This window comes from Arachis ipaensis, chromosome B10 (genome assembly GCF_059453495.1).
Source record: "Arachis ipaensis isolate K30076 ecotype BB chromosome B10, ASM5945349v1, whole genome shotgun sequence".
Classification (NCBI taxonomy): domain Eukaryota; kingdom Viridiplantae; phylum Streptophyta; class Magnoliopsida; order Fabales; family Fabaceae; genus Arachis; species Arachis ipaensis.
Genome location: NC_142435.1, coordinates 31,306,177 through 31,322,292, shown reverse-complemented (window position 1 = coordinate 31,322,292; position 16,116 = coordinate 31,306,177). Strand labels below are relative to the sequence as shown.

General features: G+C 39.3%; 1 pseudogene; it reads left to right on the top strand.

Moving 5' to 3' along the window:
• Window positions 1-11,423: 11,423 nt before the first annotated feature.
• LOC148579580 (uncharacterized) lies at window positions 11,424-11,947 on the top strand (annotated as a pseudogene).
• Window positions 11,948-16,116: the final 4,169 nt, after the last annotated feature.

Below are 16,116 nucleotides of genomic sequence, written 5' to 3'. Positions count from 1 at the left end.
CATAAGCTTCTAGGCGAAGGCTTTCTAATTCTTGCAATTGTAACTTCCTCTCAGCTCCGGCTGTTTCAAATCCCATATTGCATTCCTTTACTGCCCAAAAGGCTTTGTGCTCTACTTTAACTGGGAGATGACAGGCTTTTCCATAAACTAAGCGGAAAGGACTCATCCCAATGGGTGTTTTGTATGCTGTTCTGTATGCCCAAAGTGCATCTTGGAGCCTGGTGCTCCAGTCTCTCCTATGAGGTTTGACTATCTTCTGCAAGATACGCTTTATCTCTCTGTTTGACACCTCGGCTTGCCCATTAGTCTGAGGATGGTAGGCTGTTGCAACTTTATGAATTATCCCATGCTTCTTCATTAATCCTGTTAGTCTCCTGTTACAAAAATGGGTGCCTTGATCGCTCACGATTGCTCGTGGTGATCCAAAGCGACAAATAATGTGGTTTCTAACAAAGGAAACAACAGTGTTAGCATCATCAGTGCGGGTAGGAATTGCTTCCACCCATTTGGAAACGTAATCCACAGCTAACAATATATAAAAATAACCATTAGAATTTGGAAATGGACCCATGAAGTCAATGCCCCAAACATCAAAAACTTCACAGAAAAGCATAATTTGTTGAGCCATCTCATCTCTCTTGGATATATTACCAAATTTTTGGCATGGGAAACAAGATTTACAAAATTCAGCAGCGTCTCTAAAAAGAGTAGGCTACCAGAATCCACAGTCTAAGATTTTTCTAGCTGTTCTTTGAGAGCCAAAATGTCCTCCACTTTCAGATGAGTGGCAGGCCTCTAAAATAGACTGGAATTCTGATTGAGGCACACACCGTCTAATTACCTGGTCAGCGCCACATCTCCATAAATATGGGTCATCCCATATATAATATTTAGACTCGCTTTTCAGCTTGTCTCTTTGATGCTTAGTAAAGTTTGGAGGAAAGGTGCGGCTAACTAGATAATTAGCTACAGGTGCATACCAAGGGACTACCACAGATACTGCTTGCAGGTTATCAAATGGGAAATTATCAGCTATAGGAGTGGAGTCATGCTTAATGTGCTCAAGGCAACTCAAGTGGTCTGCCACTAGATTCTGGTTACCACTCCTATCCTTAATTTCTAAATCAAATTCTTGTAGTAGCAGTATCCAACGTATAAGCCTTGGTTTGGATTCCTTTTTAGCTAATAGATACTTTAGAGCTGCGTGGTCTGAGTACACTACTACTTACGTACCAAGTAAATAGGCTCGGAATTTATCCAGAGCAAAAACAATAGCAAGAAGCTCTTTTTCAATAGTAGTATAATTAGACTGAGCGGCATCCAAAGTTTTAGACGCATAAGCAATTACAAATGGGTCCTTACCTTCACGCTGAGCCAGTGCTGCACCTACTGCATGGTTGGAAGCATCGCACATTATTTCAAATGGCTGGCTCCAGTCTGGTCCTCTCACAATTGGAGCTTGAGTCAGGGCGGTCTTCAGCTTATCAAACGCTTGTTTGCAATCCTCACTGAACTCGAACTCAATATCTTTCTGCAGTAGTCTGGATAGGGGAAGAGCCACCTTACTGAAGTCCTTAATGAATCTCCTGTAAAAACCTACATGGCCAAGGAACGAACGGACTTCCCTCACAGAAGAGGGGTAAGGTAAGCTAGAAATAACATCCACCTTTGCTGGATCTACAGAAATGCCAGTATTAGACACAACATGTCCTAGTACAATCCCTTGTTTAACCATAAAGTGACATTTTTCAAAATTCAATATAAGATTTGTACTGACACATCTATCTAACACTCTAGATAAACTATCCAAGCAAAAATAAAGGAGTCACCATATACACTAAAGTCATCCATAAAAACCTCCATACAGTCCTGAATAAGATCAGAGAAAAGACTCATCATGCACCTTTGGAAGGTAGCTGGTGCATTGCACAAGCCAAAGGGCATTCTCTTGTAAGCATAAGTCCCAAAAGGACATGTAAAAGTGGTCTTTTCCTGATCTTCAGGAGCTATATGAATCTGGAAATAGCCTGTGTAACCATCTAAGAAACAATAATGTGATTTACCTGACAGGCGATCCAGCATTTGATCAATGAATGGAAGAGGATAGTGATCCTTACGAGTGGCCTGGTTTAGGCGTCTGTAGTCAATGCAGACGCTCCAGGCGTTCTGAACTCTGGTTGCCATGAGCTCTCCATGCTCATTCTTTACTGTAGTGACTCCAGACTTCTTGGGCACCACTTGTACTGGGCTTACCCATTCACTCTCTAAGATGGGATAGATGATATCTGCCTCCAGTAGTCTGGTCACTTCCTTTTTGACAACCTCTAAGATAGTGGGGTTTAGTCTTCTCTGGGGTTGACGGACAAGCTTTGCTCCCTCTTCTAAAAATATTTTGTGCGCACAAACTTGATGGTTGATGCCTACTATGTCTGCCAAACTCCAACCAATTGCCTTCTTGTGCCTCCTCGGCACACTAAGTAACTGCTCTTCTTGTTGAGAAGTAAGTTTCCTTGCAATGATAACTGGAAACTTCTGCTTGTCCTCAAGATAAGCATATTTGAGGTGTGGAGGGAGGGGTTTCAATTCTAACTTCTGCTCATGGTCAGGCTCAGGGGTGTCTGGAGCTGGTAACAATGGTAAAGCACTTTCATTGTCCTCTGAGAATGTCCCCACACTTGGACCTTGTCCTATATACCTCTCTTCAAATTCCTCCTGGTGAACTTCAGCCACGGTTTCATCTATGATGTCACACTGGAGGAAAGAATGATCCTCTGGAGGATGCTTCATAGCTCCATTCAGATTGAAGATTACTACTCAGCCATCTATTTCAAAAGAGTATGTTCCTGAAAAAGCATCCAATTTGAACTTTGAGGTCTTCAGGAATGATCTTCCGAGTAGGATTGATGATGGCTTTTCTGAGTCATTTTGGGACATCTCCAAGATATAAAAATCAATGGGAAAGGTGAGCCCCTTAATGCCCACTAATACATCTTCAGCAACTCCAGCCACTGTAATAATGCTTTTATCTGCTAACACAAAACGAGCTGCCGACCTTTTTAAGGGAGGGAGCCTCAAATTATCATATATAGACAAAGACATTATACTAACATATGCTCCTAAATCACACATGCATTTAGAAAATATCACACCACCAATAACACAATTAACCATACATGGACCTGGATCACTACACTTTTCAGGTATACCTTCCATTAAAGCAGATATAGAACTACCTAAAGGAATAGTTTCTAATTCATTAATTTTGTCTTTATGTATACATAAATCTTTTAGAAACTTTTCATATTTAGGTAACTGTTGAATAACATAAAAAAGGGGAACAGTTACCTCAACCTTTTTGAATATTTCTACCATTTTGGGATCAGGTTCCAGCTGCTTCCTGGGCTTCCTTGCAAGTTGTGGAAATGGAATGGGAATGGTGTCTTCTGCAGTGTCTGTGCCCTTTGGTGCTCCTTCCTGTGATTGGGCTTCTTCTTCTTCAGCCATGTCCTGTATGTCTTCTTCCTCTTCAACATCTTCTACTTCCACCACCTCTTCAGCTGAGGCGTGTTCTGGTGGATTTGGATCCTCCTGATTTCTCTCCTGCAGTGTGGTTCCAGATCTTAGGGTGATGGCATTGATGCCACCCTTGGGATTGGATAATGGTTGAGAGGGGATTCCACTAGAGCTCAAAGGCTGGTTATTGGAGTTATTCATTGATCCAATCTGTGAGATAAGAGCTTGCAAGGTAGAGTTCAGACCATTTAGAGTAGAATTAAGGTTATTTTCCATGGCCTGTTGTCTCCGATCAATAGATTGTAGTAACTCATCATTAGCAGATGAAGAAGGGTAAGTGATCTGAGAGGTCTGCTGTTGGTTATTCAGTGGTCCTTGGGATTGTCTCAGGTGAGGTGCTCTGTATGACTGGTTCTGGTTTTGTTGCCTGTTGTTGTTATTATTCCACCTCTGATTTCCCTAATTGTCTCTGCCTCCTCTGTTATTGTTGTCCCTCCAATTCTGGTTAGAATTATCTCTCCAATTCTGGTTAGAATTGTCCTGCCATCCATGGCTGTAACTGCCACCTTGATTGTACCCTTGGTTGGGGCAGTCATAGAAGTTATGAGTGGCTGCCACGGTGTTATCTTCCTGCTGGAGCTGCGGACATTCATCAGTATAGTGGCTATAATCAGCACAGATTCCGCAAACTCTCTGTGGGACTAACTGTTGGCTTTGCTGTGGTGGAGAAGATTGAGCTTGCTGAACTTGTTGTTGATTCAATTGCATCTGCTTCAGTAAGTTGGTCATTTCACAGATACTCTGAGTTAGAGCAGCAGTCTCTCTGCTAGAGGATACTTCTGCAACAGCTTTTAAATGGCCTTGTTTCTGTCTGTGATTCTGAGTAGATTCAGCTAAGTCGCTGATCAATTTCCATGCCTCATCAGTGGTCTTGTACTTTTTCATAGACCCATTGCTGGCACTTTCCAATGTGGTCTTATCTTGGGGCCTCATACCCTGAGTGACGTAGCCGAGCAACATTATCTTATCAATCATATGGTGGGGGCATGCTTCTAGAAGGTTGTTGAAGCGCTCCCAGTATTCATAGAGATTCTCGGATTCATCCTGAACAATCATGGAGATGTTTTTCCTCAATTTATCAGTAACTTCAGCTGGAAAGAATTTTTCCAAAAATTCTCTTCTAAGTGTATCCCAGTCAGATACAGTTTCTGCGGGTTGATTGTAGTACCATTCTCTCGCCTTTCCCTCAAGAGAGAATGGGAAGGCTTTTAACAAAATTGAAGTTTCATCTGCACCATCACGCCTGACAGTAGAACAGGCTGCTTGGAAGTCTCTAAGGTGCTTGATAGGCTCTTGAGCAGGTAAGCCATGAAACTTGGGCATCAAATTGAGCAGTGCTATTTTTATTTCAAAGTCTGTAGCCACCACTGGGTGATGCGCTTGAAACGGTTGCATTGAAAAATCAGGGGCTCCAACCTCCTGGATAGTAATTCTCCTAGGTGCTGCCATGTCACCTGCACGTAAATCAACCGAATCAACAGAAAGGGAGCCTGTTTCTTCCTCAAGTGACATTTTAGATCTGCCCTCAAAGAGGACTAACCGACGCCGAGCTTGCCTTATTCATGAAATAGTTCTTTCAATCTCAGGATCGAATACTGGCAAGCTTGGATCAGGAAGTGAACGCGTCATCTAACGAAAGAAACATGAAGCTCATAGTAGCAAAATAAAATAAAATGCAAATAAATAAATTCCAATTAATAACTTTAGCACTCTATTGCAACTCCCCGGCAACGGCGCCAAAAATTGACGTGGCGGAAATTGGTGAGTTAAGAAATTAATATAAGAGATACGTTGCAAGTATAGTTCTTAACCAACCAGAAATCCTCTTATCAATTTAGAAGGTTGTCACAAAATTTAAATTAAAATACTGGGGGTATGAGCCCCAGGTCGTCTCCCAACGAGTTTGCAGAAAGGTGTGCTATTTTATTAATCAGATGTTTTCAAAAAATGGTTTGAGTTGAATAACAGGAAATTAAATTAGAGAATTTGTGTAATTTTAAATAAAAGCCTTGGCTGGGAGTAAATTAGTTGGAAGCCCTATTCTTTTTGGAGTACTCTCAAGATTAATTGATAATTGAGGGTTGTTCTGTTTAGTTATCCCTTACTAGGTAAGGGAAAGTCAAACAAGTTGGAAAGCTATATCTATTCACAAGTCCCAATTCGCTCAATTGAAAAGGATTGGTGTCAGTGACTAGAGGGCAAACCAACAATAAACCCAATTACAATTTTTCCTTTAAGCATTCCAACTCAAGATCTTCCTTTCAATCAACTCCCATCCAAGTTATGGAACTACTCGCTCATTATGAATATAGAATTCATAACATAGGAAAGGGAAATGTAGAAAGACATCATAAACAATAATCAAAGGGATCAATTAAAAATAAAAATAGTTCTTGTATTAATAAACTCTAAAAATAATTCAATAATAATTCGAAATAAACAAAGGACATGGAAGAGTAAGAGACAGGTAAAGAAAACAAACTAGAATGACGAAGTCTTGCTGAGGTAATAACTCTTCTCAATATCCCAATGCGAAAAGCAATAAAAATAAAATCCTAAGAACTATGAATGTGTAGAGAGAAAACCTAGAGGAGGAGTAAAACTATATCTAAAACTGAGAATTGTTTGTAATGAATTGTTGTTTTCGTTTCTGTATGTTCCTTGGCTCTAGTCTGCTTTTCTGGGCCGAAAATTAGGTCAAAACAGGGCCCAAAATCGCCCCCAGCGAATTCTGCAGATTCTGCAGATCGCGCATGTCATGCGATCGCGTCATTCATGCGGAGGTGTCATTCGGCGTTTCACCTTGCCACGCGTGCGCGTCGTCCACGCCTCCGCGTCACTTGTGCAGTTCCAATCCACGCAGTCGCGTGAGCCATGCTTCCGCGTCACTGCGATTTCTTCTATGTCACGCGGTCGCGTGAGCCATGCGTCCGCGTCACTTCTCACTGGTCATCTCCTCAATTTCTTGTGTTCCTTCCATTTTTGCAAGCTTCCTTTCCAATCTCCAAGTCATTCATGCCCTATAAAGCCTGAAACACTTAACACACAGATCATGGCATCTAATGGAATGAAGGAGAATTAAAATACATAATTAAAAGTCTTTAGGAAGAAAATATTCAATCATGTAACAATTTTAGGAAGGAAATATAAATGCATGCCAATCATATGAATAAGTGGGTAAAGAATTGATAAAACCATACAATTAAGCACAATATAAACCATAAAATAGTGGTTTATCAACGGCCATTCCTGAGATCTGGAAAGTCTAAACCTTGTCTGTGCTATTCCGAGTAGGATCCGGGAAGGGATGGCTGTGACGAGCTTCAAACTCGCGAGTGCTGGGCGTAGTGACAGACGCAAAAGGATAGTAAATCCTATTCCAGTATGATCGAGAACCGACAGATGATTAGCTATGCAGTGACAGCGCATTGGACCATTTTCACAGAGAGGACGGGATGTAGCCATTGACAACGGTGATGTCCAACATACAGCTTGCCATGGAAAGGAGTAGGAATGATTGGATGAAGACAGCAGTAAAGCAGAGGTTCAGGAGGAACGAAAGCATCTCTATACGCTTATCTGGAATTCTCACCAATGAATTACATAAGTATCTCTATCCTAGTTTATATTTTAATTATGTTTTAATTATCAATTCCCTATAACCATTTGAATCCGTCTGACTGAGATTTACAAGGTGACCATAGCTTGCTTCAAGCCGACAATCTCTGTGGGATCGACCCTTACTCACGTAAGGTTTATTACTTGGACGACCCAGTGCACTTGCTGGTTAGTTGTGCGAAGTTGTGACAAAGTGTGATTCACGTTCGAGAGCACCAAGTTTTTGGCGCCATTGTTGATGATCGCAATTTCGTGCACCAAGACACTAGAAACTCCGGTAGACAATGAGGAACGTGACTTTGTATTGGAACAAGTAGAGGAAGCCGTAATAGTTGAAGAGGAAGAAGTGGTTGAAGACTTAGGAGATGCCGAACCTCCATGGGAATCTAGAGCTGTAGAGTATTCCTCCAAAAAGATTGAAATTGATGTCAAAGAGGCTAGTGCACAACCTCCATGTCATATTCCCTATGAAGAATTGGATGGGATAGATCAAGAAGCAAGTTCCCTTGGTGATGATGATCATGAATCAAGTCTTCCTAGTGATGAATCTACATCCGTAAATGAACTCCTTAGGTATGAAGAACCTTCTCTAAGTAAGTTTGAGAATGATGTGGAAATGGAAGTCCTTCACAAAGGTTAGACAGAAGTTGAGTATGCTTTGTCAAGAACGTTGGAGACTTCTCTACCTAGGTTGCCATCTACTCCTTCATTTGAGTGGGTAAGTCTTATCACTATTCGCTTTGCTGTCCCACTTGAGTATGGTATTCTTTAAACAGATGGTCAACTTAGGAGGCCTTGTGGCATTAAGCATAAGAGAAGGATGTTCAGTGGTTGGATTTGCAAATCAAGGCTCATCAAGGTTGAGATTTCAAGAGCTAGATGCAAGGGTTGGACTAGTGATCAATTGGTTGGATCTTAGAAAAGAGTTTGGTATTTCATTGAAAATTCAAACTGCTTGCCACCCGGTTGGAACAATGATGATCCAGTTGAAGACGGGTGTAGAAACAGGATTTGGGATCCCAGCAGACAATTCAACCCACGCGTACGCGTCTCTGACGCGTACGCGTCATCTGCACTTCTGGCCTCCCACGCATGGGTGTGCCTAACGCGGATGCGTCATACGTAAATGCTGCCCCATTCAAATTGAACAAAGAGTTGTGCACCACGTGTGCTGAAATTGTGTGTTTCGCACAATCTTCAACCACGCGTACGCGTGCTTTATGGGTACGCCTCACCCTCATTTCTCTCCATTCATGCGTTCGCATCTATGACATGTACGCGTCGATGCCTATTTTTCTCTTCCACGCTCAAGCGTGACCCACGCGTACGCGTGGGTTTGAATTCATTAACTCCTAACGCGAGAACCCTAACCCAATTGCGTGCCCTTTCTCTTCCTCCCTCTAACGTTTCTTTCTCCCCTAGTACCTTCCATAGCCACCACTTCCATAACCATCAACCACTAGCCACCATTCCGGCGACCCCGAGCTGCCGCCGACCACCCTTTCCCTCCTCCTTCTCTCTTTCTTCTCCTTTCTTCTCCTCTCTCGTTCTATCTTTCTCTTCCTGCCACCACCAGTGACTGCCTCGGCCAGCCACTGCGCCGTTGTAGACCAGCTGCCTCTGGGCTGGCATTGTTCCACCTTTTCTCTCCTTCCAGCTCCATCTCTGTTTCTACTTCTGAAACCCTTACAGGTTTCCCCTATTCTTCCCTTCTACATCCTTTCTATTTTGTTTAGTTAGTATAGTTAGCTTAATTTAATTGCATTTTAGTTAGTTAGTTAGAATTGCATGTGGTTAGGTAGTTTTAGGATTTTGGTTAGTGGATGTAGGTCTATTTTTGCTATTGATTCTGTCTGGAATGGTTGATTTTCTTTTGCTTTCTTGAGTGATGATGATGTTAATATTCTGTAATGCTTTACATTCTGCTGTTGTTGCTAATTTTTGGTGCTACTGCTGTTTGATGCTGTCCTGCTTCATAATGTAAATTCATATGAGTTTGAAATTGCTACTACTGATTGAAATTGCTAGCTTATTGAATGGTTCATGTTGCTACTTTTCTGAAATTTAATTTGAATTATTAATTACTCTATTTTAATTTCCATTATGTTGTTGCTTCAAGATTAAAGGCTGCTGAGATATTCTTTCAATTCTGCACTTGAGTGTTTGAACTCAGCCTTGCCTGCTTATTGATTAACTCAATGTTTTGATGCTGCTTTTTGTTTATAATGCTCAATGCATATGAATTTAGTGTGTTTTGGCTCTTGTTTAAATCTGTCCTGAGTTCATATGGATTGAAATTGCTGCTCATGTTTGAAAATGCACCCTTAGTTCATATGAAATTATGGTTGCTGATTTTGTCTAAATTGTTCTGAATTCATATGGGATGGGTTTGTTGCTGTTTGTTTAACCCGAAAACGCTCAATTTACTGCCAGATTGCTTCCAAAATTTTTTGAAAAATTATCCTATTTTTAACTTTCAACCTATGGATTGACTCTGGTACCTTTTGATTTGAAGCTCATTTGGCTAACACCAAACTCAATTCATGGGTTGACTGACCAGCATTTCCGCATTTATTTTGGTTCCCTTTCATGTGCATTTGTCATTGGCAGAATCAAAGAACTAATTGACGAAATTCGGTGTCAGTTGGAACCTTGATTGACCAAGTGATTTTGAACCTCTTTTAAGTTTTGAATCGTTCAAGTTAGGTTCCAAATTTTCTATCCTTCATGGTCACATTGCAATTTTATTTCTCCTTAACCATTGAAGTTGTTTCATAAACTTTCAATTTGGCCTAGTCTTATTCCGTTTTGTTTGAGGTTCTTTCAAGTTGTGCCTATTGGTGTCTTTTACTTTCATAAGTACGTATTTAATTCCTCCACACCAATTTTTGCACTTAAGTGATTAAATACATTGATGATGACTTGTGTTTATCTTTTATGCCTTTGTGCCTTACATATTTCATTATCCATGACTTGCATTGCCTTATGTAAATGTGAGTTGCTTGTCATTTAGAATTTTTGGACGCTTTCTTCGTTAAGAACAATATTTGCTATGCTATTAATATTTAATTTCCTTTTTTCTAACTTTTTAACTTTTAACTACATGTTTTTCACCTTTCTATTAATTTGCCTTTTTAAACTGACTTTTTAACTATTCTTTTGATGCATAACAATGTTGCTTCTTAAGGAACAAGAAAGTTGATTTCCTTTATACACAATTAATTGGAATGTGAATTCTTACTGATTTTGAATACTGATTATACTTCCTTCCAAGTTAATTGTAACTTTAGTGACTCGCTTCATGTTTGAGCTTTAACTCCTCTGTTGCCTATCTTCTGTTGTTCTGCTTACATATTATTCGCCTTTCTATTTCTATGCTTTGATTCAATAATCTATACCCTGAGAATTCTGTTTTTCAATATGTCTGATAGGAAAGGGAAAGGCAAGGCTAAGGCCAGCTCCAGTAAGAGGAAGAGAAGCCAGTCATCCGTTGTTTTATCGGATGAATTTTGGTGTGAGAAGAAATTTTCTGATCAAGAAAAAGCTTATCAACTTGTGCCTGCTAATGACCCAGTTAAATTTGCCAACCATTACTGTGAACTCCGATTTTCGGTCTTTGCAGAAAAATGGAACCTCTACTTGGAAAGGAAGCTCAAAATACTAACCGAGTTGAGGAAGTATATTGAACATCAGATTGAACAGAGAGGTTGGGTATTTTTGGATAGATATCTGGCGGATGTGAATGCATCCTGGGTCCGTGAGTTCTATTCCAACTATTATAGGACGACCCTTGATGCAGTGCAGCTTAGGGGCAAGCAGATCTTAGTCATAAAGAAGGCAATACAGGATATCCTCCACTTCCGGCCTAAGACAGATGATACAGATGGTTTTCAGAAGGCCGAGGAAGCTATTCGATTTATGGCTTTGATTGGGATGTCGTTCGGCATAATATAGCCATTCACCCTGATGTTTCGTGGGCTATTGGAACGTCGAAGGAGACTCCACGGGATATCAAGATTGATTATCTTAATGATGAGGCTAGGTTGTGGCAACAGATACTAAGCAATTATGTTATACCTAGTACTCACGAGTCAGAGGTTCCAGCAGCTATGATCCTTCTTATCTGGTGTGTCATGGAAGGGAAGGACCTATACCTTCCAAAGCTCATCAGGAAGTATATGTCTAGAGTTCATGTCAAAGGCACATTGGATTTTTCTTATTTGATCACTCAAATGGCTATTCGAGCTGAGGTACCCTGGGAGCCCCAAGATGAAAGACCACCGATTGCCGATCGCAAGAAGGTCATTCCACACGGCAAGCAGTTTGGACCTCTAGGCCACATACTACCTACTACTACTCCCACTGATGCGGCCATATCCTTAGCAGCACCTTTAGCACCTGCAGCACCACCTACTTCAGGAGTACCATCATTCACTTCTCAGCCAGTTTACCACCTTGTGCAGTGCCTTTTGGAGCGCATTGATCAGATGGAGCGCCGCAATCAGCGACGCTATGAGCAGTCGGAGCGTCACAACAAGCGACACTATGCCATCTGAAGCTGATTGTGACTACTGGGCGTACTGACATCCCCTCTGAGCCTGACACACTCTCGGAGCACTCTGAGGAGGAGGAGCAAGAGGAGGACCAGCAGGAGGTTGCACAGCACGATGCGACCCAGCCTAAGCATCTGACAGAGTCACAGACACCTACAGCTGACAGTGGACCAGTAGGCGATGATCCTTCACACCCAAATTGATTGAGAGCATCGAGGACGATGCTGTGATTTAAGTGTGGGGAGGTCGCCATCATCGGCGGAGTCTATATTTTGGTGAACCATTTCATACTTTTGTTCTATTTTGTTTTATTTTATTTTTTTTAGTACTTGCACATTTTTACTTTATTGTACTTTTTTTTATTTTTACTTTGTTGCATTTTATACTTTGGCTTGTATATATCTTAGACTTTTAGTTCGAATTGCACTTTTAGTTTATTAGTTGTGATGTGGAAAAATATGGATTATTGAGCTTAGTTTACCCTTTTGCATATGAGAATTTGGTTTGATTGAAAATAGGGAGTGAACTAAAAATTTTTAACTTTTCATAATCACATCATTTCATTTAGGATAGATATAAGAAATGTTGGTCAAATTGATGAAATTTTCAAGGAATGTATCTTTTTCTTAAAAAGGGCATTAAGATTCGCATTGATTTGAGTTAAAACTTTTTAAAACTTGCATGATGTATATATATAGTTTGGGATATGGTTTTTGAGCTAAGAAAACATAACCTGTGAGATTTTGAGCCTAATTGTTTGGTTACATTATTTAACCATGATTTTGATTCTTGTGTGTTTTCTTCTCTATAATTGTAATCTTTGGTTTGTTCCATTCTATATGTCCATTATTTAGTGTATATTCATGTATTTAGGTGATTGAGGCCATCATTTGATTATAACTCACCTATCCCAAATAGCCTACCATTTCATTTACCTTTGATTGCCACTTTGAGCCGTTTCAACCCCATTTTGTTCTTTATATTACCACATCACTAGCCTTAAGTGGAAAAATAATTAACTACCCTATTTGAATCTTTGGTTAGCTTAAGATAGTGTATGTCAACTAAGTGTGGAGAAATGTGGGAACTTGGGTTGATGAGAATGTGTTTTGTTTTTATTGACAAATGTTGAGAATTTGGGTACTTACTCATGTGAAACTATATAAACCATATGTATTGATGAATTATGCTTTCATATTGAAAAAAAAAGAGATGAAATAAATGAATAGGGGACAAAATTACCCCGATGTTAAATTCAATAAAAAGATCAATGCATCTGTGGTGGAATTAGAATTGATACATGAGTGTGTGAAAATATGCAAAGTGAGATTTTAGGTGACTAGGCTTGATTTTAGAATTGTATAGAGAGTGTGCATGTGTTAGGTGAGAATTCAGGTTAATCAAAGAATCAATTGATAGCTCACTTGACCATACATATATCCTCACCCTTGTCTTAGCCCCATTACAACCTTGAAAAGCCCTCATGATATTTGCATTTGTACACTAAATATCTGTTGATTGGTTAGATGAAGAACAAAGTTTTAGAAAGCATGATTAGAGGAGCTATGAGTGGTTTAACCCTAAACACTTGAGCGATTAGAGTGCATATACACATCCAGTGAGGGTTTAATTGTTCAACTCCATATGTCCATATTTAATCATTGCCTATTTTGCAAGTTTGTGAACTCTTTTGAATAACTCACTTCAACTGTGAATGTGTTTTGATATGATTGATTTAGCCATTGATTGTGCATATATGATCTCTTGGAAATTTGACTCATTTTGACCATATATATATATATATATATATATATATATATATATATATATATATAGTAAGTAAAAGCATTTTTACATGTAGTTGCATTCATATAGATGGGTTGCATTTAAATAAGTCCTACCATCCCTCTTCACTCTTATAGTTTCTCTTGAGCTTGGCATGAGTACATGCTAATGTTTAAGTGTGGGGAGATTGATAAACCGCTATTTTACGGTTTATTTTGTATTAAATTGAGCGAATTTTATCAATTATTCTCACACTTATTCATATAAATTGTGTGTTTCACATTTTCCTTCCTAATTCTATGATATAGTTAAAAACATGTTTCCTAAGCCTTTAAATTGTCAATTTTTAATTATCCTTTATTACCATTCGATAACGTGATGTGTTTATGAAGTGTTTTCAGGTTTACAGGGCATGAATGGCTTGAAGGATGAAGAGGAAGCATCTTAAAGTGGAAGGAACACAAGAAACTAAGGAGCTGAGAAGCGACGAGCGACACGCACGCATGGCTGACGCGTGCGCGTGACTTGGAGCATTTTATAGCGACGCGTACGCATGACAAGCGTAGAAGACCAGCGACGCGTACGCGTTGCCACATACTGCATTACACAGAAGACGCTGGGGGCGATTTCTGAGCTGCTTTTGGCCCAGTTTCAAGCCCGAAAGTGAAGCTTAGAGGCTGCAAAGTGGAGCTGGATGGGGGAATCATTCATTCACACTTCATACAACATTAGTGAGGTTTCAGATGTAGTTTTCTAGAGAGAGAAGCTCTCTCCTCTCTCTAGATTTTAGGATTTTTAGCTTTGTTTGTTCTCAATTTCAGAATTCCATCTTACTTTAATTTAGTTTTCTTCTACTTTTAATTGCTCTAGTACTTTAGTTTATCTATCTCTCTTATTGATCTCTTTATGTTGCCAATTTAGTTTATGAATTCTCATGTTAGATTTGATTTCTCTTTTAAGGCAATTTGAGGTATTTCATATTTATTGCTCCTTTCTTCATTCGTTATTATTGAATGCTTGCAATTGTTAGTTTTAGGTTTTATTATTCCTTGTTAATTTTTTATACTTTTATTTTGTGCCCACCAAGTGTTTGATAAAATACTTGGTTGGATTTTAAGTTATCTTTTTATGTTCTTAGCTCAGATTGGATAATTTGGAGACTTTTGAGTTGTCAAAGTCTCTTGTTGATTGGTGATTAAAACTTGCTAGTTGGCTTAGGCTTCACTAAATCTAGTCTTTGATTAGGACTTGTGAACTTAAGTTGATTTTTCCTCACTTGACTTTCCTCCATTGTTAGAGGTTAACTAAGTGAAAGCAAAAGGCAACTACCATCACAATTGATGATGATAATAAGGATATGAATTCCAATTATCAATCCTTGCTAGGAATTTTCTTAGTTTTTATTTTATTTCCTTGTTATTTACATTACTTATTCCTTATTTCAAAACCAAAAAAAATATACTATATCATAAGCAATAATAACATACTTCCCTGCAATTCCTTGAGAGACGACCCGAGGTTTAATACTTCGGTTTATTTTTATTGGGTTTGCTTTAGTGACAAACAAATTAAATTCTGATTGAGGATTGTTGTTGGTTTAGAACTATGCTTGCAACGAGATTTTATTGAGAAATTCTTTACCGACAATTTTCCTCCGTCAATAAGGTGAGGATATGTGTTATGAATATGTATTAGGTTGTGAATAAATAATTGGAGCTTGAAATTGTGAATATCGAAACTTGAAGGAAGCTGTTTTATTGAACTTTTGGGGCTATTTTTATTTTAGTAAGTTGCCTTGGACAAAATGCAGAAAATCGGCCAAGGTATGGTTTAGGTTTCTTACATTTAATATATAATTTCTGTGAAAACTTAGGCTAGATGATTAGTTGATGGTTTGGAAAATTGTTAATTATTGATTTGAGGATATAAGTATATAGGCTTAGGATTTGTGAGTTATGGTTTTGGTTGTAGGATTTGGCATGTGTATGTGTAATTATTGTTGGTATGAGAATGACTTTTATGGTGGTTGTTGTGTTGATGAAGAAGGACATATTGTGTTAGCAAGTGTAGGTTTGGTGATCAATAGCATGAGATTTGTTTTGAATGAGAAAGAGGTTTGGAAAATTTGCAAAATTTTGGTTTTGGGCCGAACTTTGGCAAGCTATAACTTGGCTTCCGAAACTCCAAATTGATTTCAACTGGTTTTAAATGAGAATTGGGTTTGTGAAGTTTATGCCGTTCGAAGAACAGAAGAAAAACGATTTAAAATGATTAAGTTATGCACGTCGGAAGTTTTGGTGTGAAATATGTAAAATTTTGCAGCTTTCTGGTTGATCAGTTTTTTTTTTTTTTGGAAAAACGTACGTCCACGCATACGCGTCGCATGGAATTTTTTACTGTGCGTACGCAAGTGATCCTATGTGTACGCGTAACGACCCAGCAAGCATGTCCATGCATACGCATGGCCTACGCGTTCGCATGATAAGGGGATGCGCGCGTGTGCTGCCTTTTTACACTCCCAAGCGTACACGTGAGCCACGCGCACGCGTGTTCCCTTTTTCAACAAAACATGATTTTTCTTAGTATT